A 10,640-nucleotide genomic window follows, 5' to 3' on the forward strand; every position below is an offset into this window, starting at 1 on the left:
TTTTATTTTGATTTTTTATTTCAGAATATTAAGGGGGTACAAGTGTTTTTGTTATATGGATACCTTGTATCATGCTTGAGTCAGGGCTTTTTGTGTGCCCATCACCAGAATACTGTTAAATTAAAAAGCTTCTGCACAGCAAAGGAAATAATCAGCAGAGTGAATACACAACCTACACAAAGGCTGTCATTTTAGCTTACATCTTTCACTATTTGAAGTTACCTGAAATGATGTTCTATTCCTACCTGTTCTCTGCCCGTAGGAATCTTCCCATTGGAAGGATGGCTCTGGGATGCTGGAGGTCTGAGAGCTGCGCCAGAAGCATATTTCAGCCACACTGTTCTAAGTGTGATTCCTCAAATACAAAAATCTTTCCCACCCAAGTCCCACATCTTTGTGCATTTGGGTCCCATTGTCTGGAATGCCTTCTATTTTCCACCCTGTGTCCAAAATTTTGGGGAACCTCCACAAAACCCTTTAAGACTTTGCTCAAATGTTACTTCTCCTGTTATACTTTCCCTGATCCCCAGTGGCCTTGACCCCACATCCTCCTTCCAACCTCCCCTGTTTTCAATGCCCATTACACCCTTCGTTTAGCTCCCACTTAAAAGTGAGAACATGTGTTATTTGTTTTTCCATTCGTGAAATACTTTACTTAGGATAATGATCTCCAGTTCCATTCGAGTTGCTGCAAAAGACATTATTTCATTCCTTTTTATGGATGAGTAGGACTCTATAGTGTGTGTGTGTGTGTGTGTGTGTGTGTGTGTGTGTGTGTGTTTGTAGCTTATTTTCTTTATCCACTCAACAATTGATGACACTTAGGTTGGTTCCACATCTTTGCAATTGTGAATTGTGCTGCAATAAACATTTGGGTACAGGTGTCTTTCTTATAAAATGACTAATTTTCCCTTGGGTAGATACCCAGTAATGGGATTACTGGATTGAATGGTAGGTCTACTTTTAGTTCTTTGAGGAATCTCTACATTGCTTTCCATACTGGTTGTACTACTTTACATTGCCACCCACAGTGTATAGACATTCCCTTTTCACTGCATCCCCAACATCTATTGTTTTTTTGCTTTTAACAATGGCCATACTGACAGGGGTAAGGTGATATGTCATTGTGGTTTTAATTTGCATTTCCCTGATAATTAGTGATGTTGAGCATTCTAAATCCCTTGTTTGGCTTAATGTCTCTCCTCTGGATGAGCATAAAATCCTGTATATATCTCTGTCTCCACTTTTAGATGTTTACTTGTGTCCTCTAAATTTTCATCATGTTCTGTATCAATAATTGCTGAATATGCACCTCAGTATGTATTTATTTGTTTATGTATGCAGGTATATATTTATGTGTTCATGAATTTCATACATATACTGCTCTAGTAATTATGTATTATACCTTATAAGGTATATGTAAAAATAGTCATTTTAAGCACTAGATAAAGGTAAAATAAGAAAATTTCAGACATTTTAAAATGTCTTAATGCATTGAAAAACACATTTTTTCCTGTAAAATTAGTAATACTTTTTAAGGAGAGCAGTGTGACTTCATTGGCTTGTTAATTTTGAAAATCTTTAATTCTTTAACATATAAGTGTTTAAAAGACTCAGAAAGCCCACATAAGGAAGCAAATTGATAAATTGGACTTCATCAAAATTAAAACTTCTGCTCATCAAAAAACCAGAAAAAAAGGACTTGTATCCCAAATAAGTAACTCCTAAAACTGAAAATTTAAAAACAAACACCTTTTTTAAAAATGGAAAAAAGACTTAGACAACTCACAAAGACACAGAAATGGCCAAAAAGCACAGGGAAAAGTGTTCAATAGCATCCTCCATCAAGGAAATGGCGGTTAAAACCACGATGAGATTCCACTCTCCTTTTCCCCCATGAGAAAGACAGATTAAAAGATGAACAACACCAAAAGCTGCAGACTTTGTGAAACAGAGGGTTGTCACAGGCCTTGTTTAGCACATTCTCATAAGGTTAAGCATACCCCAATCCTATGACCCATGAGGAAGAACAACATATTTACAGAAAAAACAACCTGTACAAGAATATTTGTAAGTTTTATGTATCACAGGTAAAAAGAGTAAGCAACCCAAATGTCCATCAAATGGTGAATAGATTTTTTAAATGTGGTACCTGCAAGCAATGGAATACTACTCAGCAATGGAAAGGACCAAACTACTGACACATGCACTAAAATAAAAGGACCTCAAAGACACCGTGCTGAGTAAAAGAAGCCAAATAAAAATGCACACTGCATGATTCCTTTTATATGAATTTCTAGAACAGGTAAAACTGCAGGGAAAGAAATAAGAAGTGTGACTCTCTCTGGGGAGTAGGATTAACTAGGAAAGGATCTGAGTGAATCTTTTAGGATAACAGGAGTGGTCTCCATGTTGACAGGGAGGTCAGTTACATGAGAGTGTGCACTTGGTAAAATTTATCACACTGTAAAGTTCTTTACAAAACAGTGATTGGATAAACCAACACCAAAACAAAGAAATATCTTTTTTAAAAAAGTTACCCATAAAAGGCAGTACAGGGAACGGGTACAGAGAATACAAGGGTATAGGACTTCCCTGGATATACCTTGTTCTGTTGATTTCATTTTAGAACCATGTGAATATTTTATGCAATTATAAAACAGAATTCACTGAAAAACAATACCTGTATATTGAATGGCAAATTAATTGCATGAATTAACTGTACAGTGTATTACTGGAACAGTCAAAAATAAAAGAGGAACTATTTCAATTAACTTCAATGCATAGTAATTTGACTGTATGGCCCTGGTGGGTATATGCTAAATGCACACACAGAATTAATTACATCGTTGTTGGGAGGGTTGGTTTTCATCATCCAGAGACTGCTGTGTTTGTTTTGCAGCATAACTCAACTGAAAAATTATGCTGATGTTTTGGGCACCAGGAATTTCAGACTGGAAAAAAGGTGATGCTGATGAAAGATCAATAAGGATGAATAAAACTATTAAATCTTGAATCCAAATTATTATTTTCAGTATGGATTCAAGATGAAATTTCTCATCTTAAAAAATTTATCCTAACATGTCCATTTGTCAACAAATTTGGAATACTTTTTTATGTAGAGGAATAAGTGTATAGATTAGCTTTATAAGTTCAACAACACTTTTTAAAAAGGACTCTACAAAATATTTTAAAGATCCTATGTATCTTAGACACCTTGTTTTTATAAAGAAGATATACTTAAGAGTTTATTCATTCTATGTATTTCTGGGTATATGCACTTATAATTTTTTGCCTTAATTGCTTGCCTATGAAGGATTCAGGAAATTATATGTTTCTCCTCAACATTTCCCTGAAATCCTTTTGAAAAATTCCTGTAAATAGCAACTGCTCCATCAGTGGTTGCACTTCAGTTATTTCCACAAAGCATTGTTTTTATTAAGAAAAAAATTTTCTGATGAGAATATATCATCTCTGCTACAATCTTTCTTTGGTGGTTTATAAAAATAAGTAGTTCTTTGTGACATTTTATTATTGAAACAGAATTGAGAAAATACCTTCAGCTGAGACATGCTAGAAACATTCGTGCCTTTCTCCAACTGCACTGCGAAATTTCCAAGTTGGGTGGCTTCTTTCTAACACTCATATCTACTCATCTGTATCAATCTTGTGCATCTTCCAATGATTTTATGACAAAGGAATGCATTTAAGTATGTATTTCACATATGTAATACATATAAATATATTTTATATTGTTTTATCTGGATTATTTTAGCCACTGTTATCATGGCAGGAAGAATAAGCATGTCCCTACAAGTATTTAACTTTTTCTTTTTAACATTAAGTAACAAACCTCAAAAAAGGCTTTTAAACATTGATTATTATACTTAGTAAAATTTTCTAAAGTCCAGTTGCACGTCTTATCATTTTAAAATTTGCACAAAGCTATAGGTATTTGTTTTTATGTTTTGACAGGTTCCCTCCCAATTCTTCATACTAAATATGTGTCAGGCACCAGGATCCATGTGGATAATGATTTTGTCATAATTTCTTTGCTTTGGACAACTTTGGACTTTATATTTTACTTATTTACTCCTTATTATTTTTAAATTTTTTTATTTTATAAAAATAAACAGAAACAGACATTTTGGTATCTTCTCCCTATAATCAAAGACTTTTCTTGCAGATACATGCTATAGGAACCCCACTTTGAAACCATTCTTCTTTCTCCTAAGATTAATCCTAGGTAGGGACTAGGTTTTATTCATATCTGTAAACCTATATCAAGGTTCAGTGCTTGACACATGCTGAATAATTGTTTATAAAGCTAAAAAGAACTAAAAGACTAGATCTTGATTAAGCTATATATTTTCTTATTCTTTCAGAGGCAAACATTTGGCCTGGTCTACTGTACTTATTATCTAAAGTTCATTTCACTCACTTTTTAATAACACTGTTTATAGATACATCAGTGTTTAATAATAACACAAATTTCATTAAAGCAAGTTATAGTTTATCATACTTCTTAAAAATAGGCTCTCCCTGAGTATCTGAAATCCGATTCAGAATGTTACATATACAGGTACATGCTGTCTTTAAAAGGTAGGCTCTAACCCTAAAAAAATGTGACTGTATCAGTCTCAATACCATTGCCTACATTTAAGGAAGCAGGAGTCAAACCTCAAAACCATAACTGAGACATGATATGTGCACTTCTCTTGATATTTAATGTCTGCAACCAAAATAAATAATAATCCTTTGCCTTCACTTAATAATATTACTAGGTCTCTAAAAACATGCCTGAAATTTAAGACTTCTTCATTATTAACCACTATTTATTAGCCTTAAATAATAGACTTGAAGCTATAAAAAAGGGGTAATTTCTACCTTAAGGGTTTGCTGTGTAACTTAGACCAGAAGTTTGATGAAAATATTTCAGAGTAGAGCTCCAATTTTAGCTGCATTTGTAGTTCACAAATGTAATTATAAGAAGCCAATAACCCCTAAGTTATAACACTTGAAATTACAAATTCCAAACCAGTCAATATTTATAGAGCACCCACTGGGTGGAAAATGCTGTAGTGGCACCACACATAAAAACAGTCAGCATTTTATTACAAGGAATGAACAATTCAGCTGGGACCCCAGTGTGTCAAACTCTCAATACCATGCTAGTCACCCTGACATAAAATTGAATGGCATGTTAATGAGTGAATTCACTGAATTGTTTTTTGTTTCTACAATACTAACATCTTACCCATGATGTGCCATGGATGCCGTACTGTATTGAGCAACCACATGAAGCTTGCTGATCATTTCCACCTGTCATTGGGACGCTAAGACAGGTGTCCTAGGTTCTATTTGAATGAAGGCTCTTAATCTCTTCCTGTAACACAGTGAGTGACAATTAGGGCCTGATTCCCAAAGAGAAGATGGAAGCTCTCAAACAAGAAAAGGGGAAGAAAAACTGTTCCAACATTTTGGGGGAGGGTGCCTCGAAAATAAAAGGTATACCCAATGCTGGGTAAAAGGGTTATCCCCAGCTAAGGGTCAGTATGCATCTCTGAGCAGCAAATATGACTAACAAGCATGCTAGGAATAAGGGAGGACCTGACTAGAAAGATAGGATTGTCAGGGAACCAGCACCAATTAAATATACATCCAAAACAGAAATCAGCAATTGCTCTAGTGCTACAAGAAGGCCTTGAATATGAGTATTTATCTGGGTATGTGCCTGGAAGTCTGCTCGGGGGCTATGCTCTGCGGCATGGGGAAAGGAGGTAATCATATTAACATTTTGTTGACATTGGGGCAAATAGCAGAGCACCCAAAATTATTTTAGGAAATCTGACCATAAACAAAGTAAAACAGCAGCAAAGCCTAGTTCAGGATGCAGGTGGGGGGAGGGGCGGAGGTAAGGCACTAATAAGATAGAAAACTAGTTTTAGGAAGTTGTCCTGGATAATTAGTAATGTGTAGTTTAGAGCAGTGTTTTCCCTGAAGGCAGAGAATATTCTCTAGAGAGGGAGTGCTGCCTTAGCAGGCCAGTCTCAGGCTGGTAGGAGGCAAAGCTTTCCCTTTTCCCTTAGGCCTTAAATGTAAAACACGGAGACATCTCAGCCCTACTGGGAGAGTGGGTGAGGGTTTGAAGGGGATAGGAGCCACCACAACCTGTCACATTTATCTGTTTGTTTATTAAAGAAAACCACGAGTAAATGTTAGGAACCAGGTACTGTCCTAAACTGGGGATAACGTTGACATAATCTCTGCATCACTGATTTTGCACTTTTGTGGGGGAGACTTGGTGAGTATATAAATAAATTATACAGCTTCAGATAACTGAAGATGCTCTTAAGAAAATGGAGCAGAGTAAGACTTAAGAACAAAGGAGCAAGGGATGAGGAGGGTTATTTTAGAGAACGTTGTCAGATTGTCATGAGAGAATCACTTTAACGGGACTGTAATTACGTAGAGAAATGAAGCAGGCAAAAGTGCTGGGGACAGAGAATTCTAGATGAGGAAGCAGCAAGTGCAAAGCCTGGGAAGCAGGCACAAGCTTGGTGTGCTAAGGTAGAGAAGGCAGCATGGAGGAAGTCAAATGCTGGGTGTGGTTGAGAAGGTGGCAGAGGTTGGCAGCAACCATGCGGCGTCGATCTGTACAGGGTATTGAAGGATTTAGGCTTCAATAGGTGTAGGTGCTATGAGAAGCAGTGGAAGGTTCTAAGCAGAGAGTAATGTGATCTGATTTAATTTTTTAAAAATTATCTCAATGTTTCTGCTTTGGGATGAGAGCTACAGATGGATGTGTGATAAGAGAAGAATCTCTTATCATTGATATCATTATGGTCCAGAGCACAGACCCAACATTTTCCTAAGTATTATTCCAGAAATGTCTACCAGGCAGAGGTTTAAACTCTTTAGAGGGTGTCTATACAAAAGAAAGTGTTAGGAAAGAGATGAATAAAAGCAATCCTCAAAGATGAAGTCATGAAGCAAAACTTTCAGGGTGTGAAATGTTCTCTAAGATAGGCAAGTCCTTCTGTTGGTGTGGGATATAGTAATAATGAAATACACTTCCTTTTTTAAAAAAAAAAATCACTGCCAAAAATTCCTAAGTGATGATCAGATCAAAATAATCCGTTGGAACAGAACTCTGGTAGGAGATGGATGCTTCTTGGTTCAGGATCTTCTCCCCAGTGAGTTCTCACAGTGATTGCCGCCTTCTCAGGCAATAGAGGCACATTTCCTGTTGCATCCAGGGACATCTCTTGCTGGCCACCAGGACAGGCATGATTATTCATTTTAAAAATCCCAGGAGGAATAAGTTCAAGAGATCTGTCTTAACCATGGTGACTGTAGTTAATAGCAATACATTGTATACCTAAAAATTGCTAAAAGAGTAAATTTAAGTGTTCTACCCCCCCCAACACACACGTAATGGTAAGTATATGGAGTAATACATATGTTAATTAGCTTGATTTAGCCATTCCACAATGTATGCGTATATCAAAACATCATGCTGTACACTACAAATGTATATAATTTTATTTGTCAATTAAAAATCATAATGTAACAGATACATATTTATATAGATATGTGTATCTATATGTATGTATATATCTGTTTCTGTTTCTGTTTGTGTATATGTATTTGTATATTGAGGTTCAATGTACAATGTATTAGGTTGAATATACGAAATTATTGTTTGGTAAAAAAACTCTCAGATATAGGAACTTCATATGGTTTAACCCATTGTGTCTTATTAGGGGTAGTGGACAAATAAGTTTGGGAGCAATTTAAATAATTTCATTTGCCTAACATCAAAATAATGAACTTCCTATTTCCTTGGCTGAAAAAAATAAAAAACATGCTGTAAATGTGCAAAAATTCTAAAAATTAAAAGTTTCATTCTCTGTACTTCTTTTCATTCAGATCAATCACCTGGTTGTGTCTGTATATTGTCAAAACTCCTAGTCAATTCCACTACCAGTAAATATAATCTTTTGATCATTTATACGTCTATACTCTGAACTATATTCAGGATAAACAGTGGAGCTTTTGAGGATGGCTTTTTCTCATGCAGAGAAAAAGTTGAATCTCACCCACTTAAAGCTGTGTGATCTTATACAAATTATGCAACCTGTCTGGAACTTGGTTTCCTTGCAGGAATAATTTCTACCTTGTAAGGCTATTACAATGGTAAGGGAAAAAAATGTATAAACTTATTGGGCATTGTAGCACCATGTTTGTGGTAGATATAATAAATGGTGGCGTTCATATTAAAGATGTTAAAATGACAATTAGCAGTGCAGCACAGTGCTTTGATTAAAAGAAAGAACATAGTGAGTCTATAATCATATCTGGTTCCCAATCCACCTAAAAAAAATGCAGATAAGCATAGGACAGGAGCTTGGAAGGAAGGTCAAGAAGTTATTTGAACATGTGAATATTTTTAACTAAAATTTACATAAATTCACCACAGAGTAGTTGAACTTCCAAATATGTGCCTTAAGAGTTAGACAAAGAATGTTAAATGATAACAAATATATATATAACCAAACATTTAAGAAAGAGAACAACCTCTCAGGGTGAGTTCTCTATGACCATCAATTTTACGTACATTCCTCTGTGGGCACAGTTAAGTAAAACCCTAGGAAACGCAGGAAGTTATTTTTCCAAGGGTTGGCATCTAGATTATTTTAAAACAATATTTTTTATTTTTAGAAAGGGAATTACTTTTTTTTTTTTTTCCAGAGGAGTACACCAGTTTCTTGGCCTTTACCTCTGAACTCTCACCTTCCCAAAAGGCATCTCCAGCAATCTACAGACTCCTCCATATGGAATGATTTAATTTGGAAAGGACAAAAATACCAATTAACTTTATTTTAATTCACTCAACTGTGTGATGTCTGGAAAAGTTGATGACTCACAAGAAAATCTGACAAGAATGTTTTCAGATCAGAGGGAAATTGCAAAACTTCTGGCCGTGCACCAAATAGGCAAACTTTGGCAACATCCTGTAATAAACACCAGGAGAAAATTGTTAGGTATGCAGCGATTTACTCAGGACAATTTTTAAAACGTTTCCATTGGATTAAAGGGCCTTTGCTTTTTTTATTTAATCTTGAGTGCCTGTCTGTGTTTGGTATTCTTCAGAGTGAACTACTAATTAGAACCAGACCTAGCACAAGCATCTCTGAAATTCTCCTCAGTTAACTGTTGACCTATAACACTCTTATGATATCTACTGGGTTGCTATTATGCAGGTACTTGCCTTTAAAACAAAACAAACAAAACAAAACAAAACCCACCAAATTTCCTATATTAGATACGTTAGAATTGAATAGCAAACTTGACTTTTTTCTTAGTATGGAGTTACCAGTAGTAGATATTATACTCATCTAACATGAAAAATGTGAGACTACGAAGAAGCCATTTAGTATAATGATTCTGAGCTTGGACTCTGGCATTGATCTTGGCCTCCATTTTAATCATGAATTCTTTGCTTATTAATTGGGTGACCTTGGACTTGCTAGTTAACCTTCTCAAGCCTCAGTTTCTCATCTGCAAAACAGCTAACAATATAAATTCGTATAGTTAAGAGTTAACTATCAAAGATAAAATAAATTATGTTAAAATGTTTAAGAAGTTTAAGCAATGTTAAATTCTGGACATAATCATATTGTTTCATAGACTTATAAATTCAAAATAAAAATGCTGATTTTATTTATACATATTGGATCAGATATACAACCAAATTAGTAATTTTAATTACTTCACAGATTACGTTAGCTTAAAATCATTGATCCTCTCTAGCAAATATTGGTTAGTTTTCATTTGTGGAATGTACATATATTTAGCTTCAGCACTCAAATCAGTCAAAATGGCTGAGCCAATTTTGTTTGTAAACATTACCTGAGATTGACTTGATTCCGAAATCATATAATTTTGTCATTTGTTTCTGAAGCCTAATTCATTGAAACTGGAACCTACCAACTACAAGAAAAATAATATATTAATTGACAACATTAATTTTATTTAGATCCCTCTTATATTTCTATGTACTCAGATTAGTTTACCATCCCCCCATGACAAATTGATTATAAAGAGTTACCATGTCTTAAAAAATTTATATAGGTTAAAAGACATAAAACGAAACCACACTTCTAAAAAGAAGTAAACTCTCTGGACTTCCAAGGGACAGGTGACCTAAAATGATATGCTGTTTTCTAAAAGTCAACCAGGGGACTCCAGATTACAACACCCACTCTACACTTTCTAAAATATAACCCAATAGGGATGAGAACAATGATTAATCTTCGTGGCATGTGGAGAAGGAGCAGAAGTAATCCCAAAGGTAACAGGTTACATTAACGCAAAGATGTGCAGTTTGAAACCAACATGTTGCATAGTACCTAGGAATGTATAGGAATGAAACAAAGACTGCAAAAAAATTATCCAGTTTTTGTCCAGGAATTTAATAGAAAAGCTCAGGAGGTATAAATCTTCTGATTGGCCATCCGGGAAGCCTCAGTAGTATCCCACAAGGGTCGAAGAACTTTGGAAAAATACTACAGGGCTGAAAGTGTACAGCAACTGAAAAAGTCCTTTTAACATTCCAAACTCTTTCATACCACACA

This window comes from Propithecus coquereli, unplaced genomic scaffold (assembly GCF_000956105.1).
Source record: "Propithecus coquereli isolate 6110/MARCELLA unplaced genomic scaffold, Pcoq_1.0 Scaffold23, whole genome shotgun sequence".
Taxonomy (NCBI): Eukaryota; Metazoa; Chordata; class Mammalia; order Primates; family Indriidae; genus Propithecus; species Propithecus coquereli.